Raw genomic sequence first — 16250 nt, forward strand, 5'->3', positions numbered from 1 at the left:
GGGTCCATGGGCGACGGTAATCGCTTGCCATCAGGCGATTCGTCTGCTCGTTCTCCTACTACATCATCGAAAATCGGTTGTTTTTCAATTAAAAAGTGATATAGCATCAGTTTTACAAGTTCAAGTTCAGTTGCTCTACAACCGGCATGCACCGTTACATTCGCAAGTTTCTAATTACCGGTAGAGATAGATTACGATTGTTGGATCGTATGTAAATGGTAGCGCGGGAGCGGATAAGCTGATATATGTATGTACATATAGTACAACGTGAAACATGTACAGCAGATGAATGTACTCGTACGCATACGTTAAAAAAATAGCCGTTACTTGATTACGAATGCGGCGCTCTTTAACGACCATTTGCTTAATTCTATCCATTCTATAGAATTAACAGCCAAAGGCGTGACAGATTCATGCCACTTCTCGATCGTATTTGGGCAATAAACTTTAGTTAAATCAGTAACCGAAATGTAATCCTTGTATTTCGTTTTATTAGACAGCATAACTAGCATGAAGTTTTGCGTATATGTATTTATAATCTGAGTTGGGTATCTGCACGGTATCTGACTCGAGTATATATACAGATTTAGGTATAGATAAATATTAACAGTGGCGACGCATCATCCTTGAAGCCATTATTGGATTGCTTTTTCACGAGACTTGCAAGATCAGGGTGCTCAGTTGCGAAACCAGCAAGCCGGTGGTAATTTAGTTCTATTAACTCATCGTCTTTGGTATCTGAGGCCAACATGAGCAACTGTGTCAAATTCCTTAGCATCGCTGAGAAAAAACCACAGACCGACCGAATCTGTATTATTTCGTTTGATCTTTCACCGGCTAAAATCTCATTTTACTGGACTGACACATCAGTGTAATCGTAATCATTTATTTGCACATAGAAGGCGTTATAAAATTTAAATGTCCTAGCCTTTTTAGCTGTTTTTTGTACCGACGATCCTATTTATAATATAATATATTTATAGGTACTCAATACAAAACGCCAAAACAATTAGCACAAGAAAAGCGAGCAAGAAATTTGGTTGCTATAAATTACAAATTCATACGCTCAGGTATTTTACGCAGTTGCCTGGAAAGTTTCAGGGCCAGGTTCATGTTTAATAATTTACGATGTTTTGTTGGTTCTCAAACAGCGCGCCCGACCAATCATTTCTGAAGTATGTCTTTTCTTCGCTTGCTTTAAATAACATTGTTATGTGGACCATGTTTGGTCTCTTAGCCGGAAACGTGTCGGTCAGCAAAACATAGTGTGTGGTGTGTATGCTGCACAGGATAATTTCTGTTAGGACCGAATGTTGTTCATGACTGATGACAGTGGTGACTTAATTGTAGTTTGGAGATAATAAATGTAACACAAATATTCTAGATAATAGGGATGATGACACATATTGAATTTTATAACAAATAGTAGTAAAATAGATGGCAAACGAGCAATTTATCACAATAATGTGGATATTAAAATAAAATATTGAAAAATTACAAAAATACAGGACCTGAAAGTTTCAAAATTTAAGTTTTTTTTAAACTTCCAAAAACGTTTAAAGTAAGGGTACCATTCGATTCCTTACATTTCATCCAAAAAAATATTGTATAGCAACTATATACATAAACGCAATATTTCACCGACAAAAACGCAATTTTCTTGTTTTGTCCATACTACAAGATGGCCTCCCAGAGACCTTGACGTCACGTTCCCTTGTCGTTTTGTATAGGGCGTTTCGCGAGTGAAGTGCGACTGTCGGCCTTTGACTATAATTTCTGACTTTTGTGTTACTTTAATGCAATGGTCCCATATAGACATTTGATCCTAAAAACAAACCCGATCGATTGATACCATAAATGAAAATTAGTCATGTTGCCTATTGTAATTAATAGAATAAGGGAACCTACTTGTAACTCACCCTATAGAAGTGATTAGGTTTCTCAAGTAATGAAAGCCTATTTGTACATGTACATGCTACAAAAAGGCGCACTCGTTTTAAATTATTCATGAGTCTCTTCTTTATTTCCTGCAGTTCTTCTCAAAACACCATCTTACGCCGGTCGAGCTCGACGTTACGCGGAATGTTGTCACTCCTGTCTAACCTGCTTCGTTATTCCAATCAAAGCATCTATAAAATAACCTGTTAAATTGCTATTTATACTTTAAGTATTGTTTTACAAAATTTACAATTTTCGGCTTTTCTATTACGTTTGATAAGTTTTATCTGGGATAACAATGGCGACTGCATCCTCGTCCAGTGGAGATACAATCGCTTGATTATACTTTCTAACAAGTGCGGCTTTCCTGCGGACCGTTTACCTTACAGGATGCTTGCATATGCATTTAACACTTGCTATTCAACACTTCAATAGAGCAAGAGGATGAATGTTTGGTTGAATTGTTAAGTGTTATTATAACAAAGAAACCCCTATTGCTTAAATATTATACCATGAATGCACTCGATGTAACTGAATCATGAAGGATCAATTATACATCACTCATATTAAATTTATAAGTATCGAAAATAAACATATAGCGAAAATATAGTATACTAGCCTCCGGTCTCGGATTCGTTCGTGTATATGTCGTTAAAACTTTTCTTGGTATCCCTTCTTGGCCTTCTGCATTGTTATGGGTTGGATAGTGCACACCTTTCATAATGGAAATGTACAACATAAGAATATCTGTTTCTTCAGTTCCATGCATGGTTTAGGGGTCAGGCTGTGCGTTGTTTGTTAGCATCGAAGAAGTACGAATCTATGTAATATACGTATGTATAATCGTTTAATTTGTATTGATTATCTCTTTGGAGGTATTACTGGCAAAAGTCGTTAAATGTGATCACGAGTTGCGTTTAGAAATATTCTTTGTAATAAAATTGTTTCAAATTACTCGGTCGAATTCCACCTACAAAACTTGTAACTGTAACTAACTACCTTGTAATCAGTCTTGAACCACTAATTTTAGATTGCTGATATATCCGCTGTTTGTTTTTCGGGTTTGTACCATTCTAGTTTCGTTTATTCACCCAAATAAATGGCAAGAACATTGCATTTTGGCACACGATTTACTCGTATAATGTCCGCTTTCAAGGTTTATTTGTGTTCGGTTACTTATTGATAGAGAATGGACTGTAATTGTTTGCCGTTCGTTCCTGTTCGAGTCAGCTTGTGGTTTCATTATACATTGCCATACTTTTACAGATTTATGAAGTGGCCGACAAGGCCGTTGGCATTTTTGTTTGATCGGTTGGAAGCGGGTTGTCACTGTAGGTACTGTACAAAGACAATGCAAGTCAATAACCTGGATTCTGGGTACGTTTTGCCACCGCGAAGGCTTCGATAAGTCGACTCAACCGGTTATCATGTTTATTTCATTCGACGAATATGTTTATTGAGTATTTTTTTCCATTGCCCGGGCTATTTCTATTGTTCGGTGCCCACGATGAACGTGACGTCGGGTTGTGAAATGGATACATGATTAAGACTAATTTTGTCAATTTTTCATTCTGATCTAATGGAGTAACCTTCAACACTCATGTTGAAATACGTGTTGTAAAACTACATACATTATGCATTAATGACACATATTGAAATACCAGTTGTTAGCGCGTTTTGGTTGATTGCGGATAGCAAAATTATATTGAAAACATCAGGTGTGGTCCTGGTGGTAGCTTATTTTTACATATTTACATAATACGAAACAAGATAAGTATTAACTTTTGTAAAATCCAAATATCAAAGTTATCTTACTTACGCTAGTGAGTAGTGACCGTTTTAAAGTAGCACAGCGATGGTTGTGAAGAGAAGTATTTCTACAAATACATATTATTACTAATCTTATACCTATTTTCGACTTGAAAATAGTACCTACAAACACAACTGAAAAAGTGCGAGATATTGGAAATGTTAAATAGTAATTTTCACAATTTGTTTTATTTAGGTATGCTTTGTGTTTTCCCTTTTGTAAGTTACTACTGCAGTAGGTATTGCGTTTCGTATCTAATGTACGAGTAGGTTACATGAGATACGCGTGTGTAAAGTGGGTTTGCCGTTAGCTGTCCACAATGTCGGAGTGGTTCCGTCGCGTGGCCGCAGCGCCACATTTCTCTTGACATCCAAGTGTTATGTTACAAGTCATGGGCCTAAATAGCTACTTCAAACTATTTTACTATACCGCTTACTTTTGCGTTTTCCGTGTTCTATAACAATATGTGGGCAGCACTTTACACTTCTTGCTTATCACACGAATATTTTGCCCTTAACTAGGTATTCGACCGGCATCTACCGCAGGCAAGTGTTGTTGTCACCTACACCTTATAAAATAAACTCCCCCGCCGCATCTGTCTGTATGTTTGTATGTTCGCGATAAACTTTGACACTTGTAGACATTTTATGTACAAACATACAGTTAAGCTAATGCTCAACTAAAACCTGAACGTACACAATAATGTAGTTAAACCTTTTTTGGTCACGGAATGCCGGTAACCCGAGAAGCGATATTAGGCTAGCAGGTTGATTAGTTTTTGATGTTACAATCGTGATTCCGTAATATTAAATGGGCGGAGACGTTTTGCTTGCGAGTATGAGATTTGGGCAGTAGATACTAATATACCTAGAACATATTGTTAGAGCATTTTCTACCTTGACAGCTAGAAAGTTGAGAATTGTTTAATTTTGTACCTAAATTGTTATAAAAGGACACAGGATACCGAAGTTATTTGCAAGGTTAGAAGAACATTTTGACTTGAACCAATTTTCTAAACTTTATAATTGAACCAAAACTACATCCAGATTATACTTTAGAAAATGTGTTGATCACTGAAATTACTGAATATCACTCCATTTTAACATTATAAATTGGTAACACTTGGTATACTAAGATGCTTCTTTTTTTAATGGCTTTATAATTTGTATTGTATATATTTATGTTATTGTACTTGTTGGAATAAGCCGTAACATTAACTAACAGTGATAAGCATGTATAAAATATTCATTTATGATATGAATATAAAACCCCAATCCTTGACCGAGCAACTTTTTTAAAGCTTAAATATTCAAAGAGGTAGAGATTAATTTAATTTAATGAATAATGATTTATCGCAGTTTCTCACAGCTTTAAATGCCAAATCATCGTCTATAATATTACACGCTTCGTATGATCCAAATATCTAGGCAATGAGAGTAAGTTTTTATATCAGTCTCATACCGATCCTCTTACTTACTTTATTTGGCGTATTTTCATTTCAAACATATTTTCAGTCTTGTTTTGCCGAAGATTTCGTAAATTTTATAGTGACAAGATTTATAAAAATTATACATCGCATGTTAATAGCGAACGGTTATTATTTATTATGTACAGACTTCATTATGCAACTGATATTTTGGTAAATGGTATAGAGGTTGCACAATGTCAAGTTTTATTGAGACCTTTAGTGTAAATTAACCTTTGCTTATGGGCCACTGCATTCATTAGGTACCTACTCGGTTCTTTGCTTATTGATTAACACGTTAAAAGTTTGCAATCATTTTGACCTTTTTTAATTAGATGCAAATCGTTATTGATACGGATCGGTCGTTATATTACCGTGAAATAAAAGTTTATTAAGCTTTCAATATTCATTAGTCAAATGTGGCGCAAAACAATCAATGAATAAAGTCCATAAAAACTGTATAAAGTGGATTAATAAAACTGTGAACCCTAGTTAATCATAACAAGGATGCCAACGAGATCTCCGCTATCCGCGTCTATTCAGTTCTTTATTTGCTAATATAGACAAAAGCCATGCAAATACAATAGTAACATTACAATAATAAAATATCACAAAGTCAACAATAATACATAAAAAAGTAACAAAAAACAAGCAAAGAAGAGATCTAGAAATAATACATTACCAACAGCTAGAGTTCTCATTTTTAGCTTGTATTCCCACAATTATGAAAAATAATCATCAACCGTTCGTGATTATAAATTACAAAACAAAATATACATATTATAACGTTATAGTCTATAACAAGTATAACAACGGATAAAAATAACTCTAATTATGAGTGCAGAAAAAAACGTGTTATGAGGTACGACGATGAGGTAGAAGTCTGACTTGCACTTGGTGACTGGTTATTATTAGTGTCCCACCGAAACTGAAACCTAAACCGAAGGTTCGGTTTTGCTCTGTTTTCAACCGAAACCGAAACTGGACACCACCGAAAATACAGTTTCGGCGCCGCCGAAAGGTTCGGCAGTTTTGGTTAAATTATCGAATGTTAAATGATTTTTATGCCTCAAGTCCAAAACCTCAAGTCCGAAACCGAAACCTAAACTTCTGTCGGACACTTGTACTTTTCTATGAACGGGGACACTGTGTCGAAGTGTCAGCGTTTACCAATCTCCGCCGCACCTGTATACCAAGCACAAATTCCGAAAGCTTTGTACATTCGTACGTCGGGAGCTTAATCGCGGATTATTAGTGAGTATGTATTTAGTGACTCATTTGAAAGAAATTTTACATTTTTAAATTACCTATTTCTAATTCATTCTTGATGTTTTTCCTTTAAATAAATTATCAAATACCTTTACAATAAAGTCCTTTATAATATACGAATATAGGTGTATAAAGTTATTTAATACCTATTGTTTATTGTACAAAGTATGATCTATGATCACCGGCACCGGATACATTTGTATTTCCACTGATACTTTTTTTCGGGTAGGCCTGATGAGCGTGACTTTTCATACACATTGAATTATACCTTATCCGAAATTCGTAACATAAACTTGTACGAGTATGTGCGCTTTATAGCTCTACGATTAAAACTAAGTCTAATAAGGAAAACAAAGGAGAAAAGTCTTTACTGTCTGTAGTCACTCCTTACTATACGTACATTTTATCATTAGAAAATAAATATGAGTCGAAGAGACTACATTTGTTCTCGAGTATATATGTCTTGGAGTTTGCCCCTTAAAGAGGCTTGGCCTCGTTTGTAACGAACATTGCCAAACAGGTTTGCATCTCCCGCAACCCGACTACACTGACGTCACCTCCTGATGATTATGATCGAGTTAATCAAGTGTTCAGGGAACTTCACCTTTGTCTACCATTCTAGAGAAAAGCTTTCCTTATAAAAACAATTTACATATTCTAAACCAACTACATAAAAACGTTGAATTACGACTACTACATATTTATTATATTATAAGTATTCATAGACTATATTATATTTACAATTCGTATGATACAAGTATGATAGGAGAGCACGTGTTCCATGTAATGGAACAAATTGTAACGATATTTAATAAATAGAAACCTATTCTCGATAAAGGAAGAAATGGTAATAAAAAGTGTGACGGCGTGTCTGTGTATGTGAATGGGATTAAATAACTAAAAGTCACGGCCGCACTCTGGATCGCGTGAACGCATGCAGTTTAAAAATGTCAACCGCTTTTAATTGACTTGGCTTGTGATTACAATATATCTAGAGTGTAATAACGCGGCGGGAGCGTAATAACTCTTATGTTACTGTTTCACTTAACAGCATTTCTGATTCATTAATGGTTTAGTTAAAGACCCGGTCTGCAAATTTACTGTTCGCTGGAATTATTTGCCTTCTTGCGTGGCTTCGATCTGTGTGGGAATAAAATATCAGTTACCTAATATTGTTTTTAACGTAAATATTGTAGGTATGTATATGATTATGATTTTAATTTCTTGTTCTGTTTGATGGTAAATGGAGTAGAATATAGTAAAAAGAAACGATGTTTTCTAATACTGATTTAGGTTGCTCTCTAAGTTGAGCGTAGTGAGCTAGTAATATGTAGGTTGTAAGTACCATTGAAAACTGTGTCAGCCTAAAGGGTTTCTCGGCTTGAGTCACGTCGATCGGGTGTCACACAGTAAATAGTGCATTCACGACTTATTTATTAATTGATTTCTTTTCATAATACATTGAATGGGCGCGCTCTAGCAGAGGACCTTTATTCCCCTTTGTTCGTTGTATGCAAGCACGTTTATGAATGGTAAACATTGAGGGACTTATAATTTACAATACAGCTTGACTGCGTACTGCTTTTAAAGCTAGCTGGCTTTAATATATAATCGCCTTTATGTATGATTGTTCACGTATATTATTTTAATTAGTGACAAACATCACGTTAAATATTTTGGTTGCTGTACCAGTGTCATGATGCTATTGATGTTGTTCAGTTTAAAATCTGCAACACTGAGCATAACTAATAATACATTATAATATGTAGAGTAACTACCCTTAAAAATACAATACATGCACATTTTATTCCTACCTACCTAGATTTATGTAAAATCTTTTAAAATGTACGTAATCAACGCGACGTCATTGTTTCGTTACACAACGGATAATGGGGAACTGCTTTTTATTTACGTACGTCACTTGGGAAATGTTACAGAATCTTGTTATGCAATGTCATTACGGATCACGCCAGGTAAATATTGACATTTAATTCCACCTATTCTCTTCGCCATATTTGCTATAGGAAATGATAAAACGTGCATGCAATATCTGGACAAACCGGCGATGGCTTATTGTTTTTTAACAATATCTATCAAACTTTGTAACTGTCAAGTCTGTAGATATTAAACTAAAAGATGTAACATCCCCAGAATTGTTTCGTGAAGGTTGCTTAATCGTAAAGATCGGCCTCCTTTCAATAGAGTGTCAGCAACCCTCAAAGCCTATACGTAAAGTCCGTGTAGTAAAGATGATAATGGAACTACACTGGCGGTAATAAATAGGACACGAGGACTGCCTCAAATACATTGGTGATAATGCAGACAATGCAGGTTATCTAACATTTGTGAAGAATATCAATGGAGCTATTGGAACTGACAGTTATGCAAAATACATATAATATAATATCAAAAGTACTATACATTTTACGCCTACGTACTCTTTAATTGACACCACGGACATTACTAATGGAATGGAATACATCGAGCTTAATTATTGTTCCAGCAACAGACAGTGCATTGAACCTAACGAAATGGCTACAGACTCGTAGTTACTTTATTATCTGTACTTTCTGTATTTAATAATTTCAATATGTTTAAGAACTAGCATATAAATATCTACCGATTAATTAAATGAAGGTGTGTTCAAGTAAGTATAAGCTTTCAATTTATTCTTTTATGATTATTTTGTTATATGACACATATTTTAACAGAATTGTTTGTTTGAAGGTATATCTACAAACTGTGTTCTGTTAGAAATCGAACATAGTCTCTTTCGTTGTTAAATGGGACGTACCTACTTATTTATTTGTCTTTATTTCGTATTTACTAATGTGGACATATTTAATTTACGAGTACTTACAATCGTAGTTTGAGTTAAATAACTGGAAAGAAGTGACTGCAGTCAGTGGAATTATATCGTAAAAAATAAATGAGTACCTAATGCATGAGTAGGGAAAATAAGGTAACTTTATAAATAGAAAAATATCATTCTTCTTAGTTATACGTCAAATCATATCAAATGTGCACCCGCAATTGGCAGCCTACTCATAATGTCGTACCCATAATATTACGGTATTACGACTATTAAACATAGTGGCCTGATAAAACAAACACCAACTTATATATCATTCTCACGGTTCATAAGTAGATATGTGGACATCTCCATCCATATGCATGTGTATATCCATACCTACGGTGTTGTAATATAATTAGAGTTTATGTATGTGCTGCGGCGGGTTATGCTGTATAATTACTGGCATAGCGAGTGGGGCGACGCCCTTTGCAGGCGGTGGACAACTGCTGACCTTTGCGTTTCCACCGCGTTTCCACGGACACAGACCCGTGACACTGCGGTTTTTTAACAACTAGAATGAAGAATTTCATAACACAATCGATGGTTAGAGAATTAGGCAAATCGCAGAATTAAGTAAAAATTTCAAACATCTCTTTAAATATTTTAAACCGTTTTAACCTCGAGCTAGAGGCCTAAGTATATAAAAAAAACCGCCAAGTGCGAGTCGGACTCGCCCATGAAGGGTTCCGTATTTAGGCGATTTATGACGTATTAAAAAAAAAACTACTTAAGATCTCGTTCAAACCAATTTTCGGTGGAAGTTTACATGGTAATGTACATCATATATTTTTTTTAGTTTTATCATTCTCTTATTTTAGAAGTTACAGGGGGGGGGGGGACACACATTTTACCACTTTGGAAGTGTCTCTCGCGCAAACTATTCAGTTTAGAAAAAAATGATATTAGAAACCTCAATATCATTTTTGAAGACCTATCCATAGATACCCCACACGTATGGGTTTGATGAAAAAAATTTTTTTGAGGTTCAGTTCGAAGTATGGGGAACCCCAAAAATTTATTGTTTTTTTTCTATTTTTGTGTGAAAATCTTAATGCGGTTCACAGAATACATCTACTTACCAAGTTTCAACAGTATAGTTCTTATAGTTTCGGAGAAAAGTGGCTGTGACATACGGACGGACAGACAGACGGACAGACGGACAGACAGACAGACAGACAGACAGACATGACGAATCTATAAGGGTTCCGTTTTTTGCCATTTGGCTACGGAACCCTAAAAAAGGCTCCAAATCCATTGTATTTTGAATCTTCATTTGGTTTTGACAAATGAAAAATTTCACTTTTCTGTGCAAGTTTTAATTAGTGGGCGGCTAGACGCTGAAGTAATAGTTACCTCAGAAATGTGCCATTTTCTATAAGTCGAAATAAATAGGGTCGATTGTCAATAATGACATTCAGAAAACAACTTTTAACATGCTTATTTCTGAAACTGAATCCAATCACAACACTTAGTTAACCTTCGCCCAATGGTCTATTACGTGATGTTTAAAGGTTTAATGTGTAATTTAATGTAAGTATTCAGGCCAACGAATTACCATAACATAAATACATATTGAGTAAGTTAAGAAAAGTCAAATACATTCCCCGGTAAAATACGATGCGAGTCAGAAAAAATACTTGAAATTCAAATTTCTGTCATAAAAGATACCAGTGCTCTAGGTGAGTTAAAACTTTAAAATTAAAAGGTTAATCGCTGACGCCGTGTTGTTGTGTGTTGTGCATGACATCAAACTTGTCTTAAAGTGCCTCTGCGATGTCGGCTTCGGCCTCACGCATGCCTCCCAAAGGCCAGGGATCGCATGGTCTGATGTATGACGAATCGGCCATCTTTTTGTTCATTCATCCGAGTGTACAATCAAACCCAAGAACAACATGCAATTCGTCGTGAGTAAAAATACAGGTTCACATAATATTACTTCAAGGTAAAGTTTAATTCAAGGGTGATTTTTAATGCTGAGCTTATAATCTGTATCTCAAATCTTAATACTTCATTGTTAACTCGCCAATGCGAATAAAGTGTAAATGCAGCATAGCTACAAGGTGTTCCATGCTTTAAGTAAACACCCATTTCAAGTAAAATACGCGTTTGCCCTTGTTAAAAATTTTAACATTAGGAAAACGTAAAAAATCTTGATGTGGCTTTTTATTGAAAAACGCTTAATAAAAATAGTATACTATTACTTTTGCACCAAAAGGATGTAAATGATCATTATGCTATATAATTGTTACATATTTGCTGTGACTTATTTAAAAAAAAAAAACGTTTTTCTATAAAAGGACACGTCAATATCGCTTACTAAGCAAGCTATAGGTAGTTTTACTGAATGTACATAGACAATTTTATTTATTATTTACTTACTTATTCTAGCTAACTTGATTTTTGTTGATGCCCTACAGCAAAGCTTAGTTGATTAAACTTTAAAGGTTGCTTTGTCTCAGAGTAAGTAAGGAAAGCCAAGAAGAGGCGCGTGCATGGCACTATCTAAGATTATATCTTTTGGTTTTCTTGCACTGCCCGCGTGCACTGCGCCCCAATACTTATCGGCTATCGCACACTTGACTGCGATACAAGCATCTTGTCCACGTTTAGTAGTGTGTTTATAAATAAATCGGCAACGCAACATGTCGTCGGTTGGCGATGTTCGTTTGTTTATTCGTAATAGTTAAGTTCATTGTCGCGTTACAGGCCGGTCTGGCGTTAAACCGGTGCCTCCCACGCGGTCCTCCGTAAAATGTACGACGGATCCAAAAATATACCATAATATATTAAACGTAAGATCTAGATTAGAGTATATGGATGTTTATTACGGTTTTAAGATGATAATTGAATAAGATCTTAAATCACAGCAACGCAACGTACTTATGCTGTAGCTTTTATGCGAAATTGTGTAAGTATAGTACACGTTATGAAAAAGAGTTAAAACTGCAAAACGTGATGTAGTTCAGGTTTATAAATAAGTTTGTGGTACCGGCAATGTTAACTGGAGTACACTGTAACAATTTATGCAGTTTTCTATCCATTCAATCTAAATTCAATCTTTCACCTTGAGCCTTGATTTCGATATGGTATTGATTTGAGATTACTCTCATGATTACACGTTCAATATTTAGGAACGTGGTAGAATACGTATACAACTATTTCTAAATTTGATTCAGGCATGGCTTCGAATTTCTTACATGGATTGCATTGTACAATAACCTTTAAATTAGGGTTAAAGTGAACGTTATCTTTGTATCAATCGAGCGTTAATTTAATTTGCTTTAGGGCCGAAGGCCCTTAACAAACAGTCAAGTTGTGCGTTGAGCATAGATTACATCCTGTCGACTCGTTAAGTAACGTTTAGGAAGACTAGCAGCACTCTTCAATTGACGTATTAGGTACTTGTGACAAATTATGACACGAGCCGCACCGGTGAGCCACGCCACACCTAACACCATCTTATACTAGTGGCTCTGTTAGCTGAAAGCATTTGCCGCAATCGCCATTTAAAAACAGTAAACTGAACTAACAAAAATGTTCTACCTATAGTATTCACTTTACAGATCGTAAATATGGATGGTTGGTATGGTTGAAGTTCTCTGAGCTCCTAGCGCCACGTAGGTACAGTCGTCATCGGATAAATCGACGGCCAAGGTGGTCAAAAAATATCTAAACATGCACTTTAATGTCTTAACAATAGAGGCGTCGTTCACATATTTGTGAACACCTTGACCGCTCGGATATAACTGACGGTGACTGTTACTGAACGCGAGTCGTCTTGTATACTTTATCTAGTAGGTTCGTGATCTGTAGCATTGAGTCACTGTTTAACACTTCCCGCCAGTGTTTAAGAGATTAACGCTCATTGGCTGAACAATTGTTCCACTTTACTTCTGTCGCCGTTTGGACTGCTTCCCAACTTTTGAAGTAGGAGAGCATTTTGAGATGATGCTGATTGTAATACTTACGTGTACTTACGATCAGCATCAAACATATATTAGTCATGCACACCTTTGTTAGAGTCTGTGCGGAAAGAGAAGAGTCGTGAAATGTATGGGGCCCAATACATTCCACGACTCTTCTCTTTCCGAACAAACTCTAAGGATGTGCCACGATACATTTGGCCACATTGGTCGTCACTACCTATTTGATGCTGTGTGTATTATGTTTATACTTATTGCCTCTTGACAGCTTCCGCAAAGTGGCAGTGGGTGATCTAAACATGCTGCAAACAGCGCCACCAAAGAAGGCAAGCTGAATTTATAACACATACACAATGAGCATACAAATTACAACCAACAATTTAACACAATAAAAAATACAAAACAACAGTAAAAACATTGGTATAACAAATAATAAAGGCGAACTTGTATGTGAAAGGAAGGCAAAATTGACATAATAAATTCACAAAACAAAATAGGCCAAATTGTTTATTTCATTTGTTATAAGTATTTTAATTTTGTCATTTTATAGAACTGCGCTAAAAGTCAAAACGCAACCTCTGAGGCTAGCAGCATCAGTTATTATTTAAATAAAAATACATTTTCTGTGTCGTGCAAAAAAGCTTTGCAACCGGCATGCAAAGTTGTGCTACATTTCGAACATAATTGAATTGTGATATTAAAAAGCTTTCATAAATATAGGCTTCTATAAAATGGAAAATCATTTTGAGCATTTCATTTCCGTTTTCTACTGCCTTATTCAATGTGATTGAAAGCACTAGCACTGGTGCTTCTACATATCGAGTTTCACTCTGAAAACGTTCAAACTGTCACGAAAAATGCATTATCACTGGCAGCACGTCTATTGTTTGTTAAAGAGTCTTTCAGTATTTTGATTCGTGTTTCATGTTGCATAGCGGGTTTGCGTCACAAAGGGATCCTTATTAATATTTTTCCAGATTTGCTACTTAGTTTAAGTCTAAACAAAATAATGCGTATTATACAAAAACAAAATAAACCAAGCTAAATTGGCAGCGATTTTCATAACTCAGACGGTAAGTGTTATTTTAACCGTCAAAATTCTATGAAATAGGGATGATGACACATGTTGAATTTTATAACAAAATCTAGTAAAATAGATAGCAAACGAGCAATTTATCACAATAATGTGGATATTAAAATAAAATATTGAAAAATTACAAAAATATAGGACCTGAAAATTTCAAAATTTAAGTTTTTCTACTCGTCGACTGCAACGCTTGAATTAAGACTTCGTATACCAAAGTGAAATCGCATACTTTTTTAACCCCAACTCAACTATAATATTCATTTCGATACAGTTTAGTCAACTATAATATTCATTTCGATACAGTTAGGCAACTATAATGAAATTGACCAATCAAAAGCTGTCTAAAAATTGAATTTAGTGCGGAGCAAGTACCAGGGCCTCATGAGTTACGAGAAGGTGTCGTTGACCAACCGACCGGGGGGCGCGGGGCGCGGGGGCCGGGTCGCGGACGAGTATGAAGGTATCGCGGCTGCTCGCGCATCTTAGCTGTATACTTTTGGTTTTTTTACCTACATGTATGATTCTTCTACTAGTTTTAAGTATTTTTTTGTTGACTCGTAGAAAAAGTATTGTATACAATAGTGATATAATCAAGCTTTTCAATCTCGTACCTTACTTAGGCAACTCAGCAAGCTTCGTTGCCTAAACACGGTACTCGACTGAAAAGCTCTCCATTATATCACGATTGTATAAAATACTATTATTTTAAACTTCCAAAAACGATAAAAGTAAGGGTAGGTACCATTCGATTCCTTACATTTCATCCAAAAAAATATTGTATAGCAACTATATACATATTTAAACGCAATATTTCACCGACAAAAACGCAATTTTCTTGTTTTGTCCATACTACAAGATGGGCTCCCAGACCTTGACGTCACGTTCCCTTGTCGTTTTGTTTAGGGCGTTTCGCGAGTGAAGTGCGACTGTCGGCCTTTGACTACAATTTCTGACTTTTGTGTTACTTTAACGCAATGGGTCCCATATAGACATTTGATCCTAAAAACAAACCCGATCGATTGATACCATAAATGAAAATTAGTCATGTAGCCTATTATGACGTTTACGCTACGATCGTCTGGGCTATCAAAATCGCTGCCAACTTAGCTTGGTCTGACTCCTGAATCTACCTACGTAGGTACTTAATTTGAACAGTAGGTACTTTTGTGACTGTACAGAAATACTCTTCTTTTGTATTAAGCAGGTTATTGTATCTAAATTTTTTTTTCTACTCCAGCACTTAAATGTGTCAATTAAATGACTGACAGTGATATCTAAAGCAATGTCATTTGAATGCTTTGTCTATAGGCTCATAAGATGACTGCTAGCAGTCATCTTATGAGTATAATACAACTGCTTTATTTTTTTTAAAGATACAAGTTCCGATCATCTTGATTGAAAGAGGTATGTTTTCATTTACAATAATAACTCTTTTTTTTTTTTTTTTTTTTTTTTTTTTTTTTTTTTTTTTTTTTTTTTGCTGCAGCTGTCATAGAAAAAGTAATGTATGCAACAGCTCATAATTGGTTCTTAAAATTCTCGGGTCTTTTTTTACAAAACTCGACTACGTCTCGTTTTGTAACTTCGACCCTTGAATTTTAAGAACCCTTATTATATCACTGTTGCATAAACTACTAATATCACATTCTTTAGAATAAAATTATGCGAGGGCGGTTTTAATAGTTTCGCAAATATGTAAAATGCACCGTAGGTTTTACGTTTAACACTGCCTTGTTTTGTAATATGTATTATTATTGAACCGTCTTTCTTCGACATTTTATCATTATTTTGTCTACATAAATATGAATTAATGAATTTTACGTCGATGGTGGTCATATAAGAATAACATAACGTTTACATGCCCCTTTATATTTTTTTCTACTCCAGCACTTAACTGTGTCAAT

General features: G+C 35.3%; 2 protein-coding genes across 2 annotated transcripts in view; one reads left to right on the forward strand and one right to left on the reverse strand.

The window, feature by feature from the left end:
* Positions 1–16250, reverse strand: part of LOC134661596 (large ribosomal subunit protein uL18) — a 226170-nt gene that overhangs the window by 101405 nt on the left and 108515 nt on the right. The window lies entirely within an intron of this gene.
* The window catches only part of LOC134661598 (ras GTPase-activating protein raskol), a 149916-nt gene that overhangs the window by 6105 nt on the left and 127561 nt on the right, over positions 1–16250 (forward strand). The gene's annotated exons all lie outside the window — the stretch shown is intronic.

This window comes from Cydia amplana, chromosome Z (genome assembly GCF_948474715.1).
Source record: "Cydia amplana chromosome Z, ilCydAmpl1.1, whole genome shotgun sequence".
NCBI classification, from domain to species: domain Eukaryota; kingdom Metazoa; phylum Arthropoda; class Insecta; order Lepidoptera; family Tortricidae; genus Cydia; species Cydia amplana.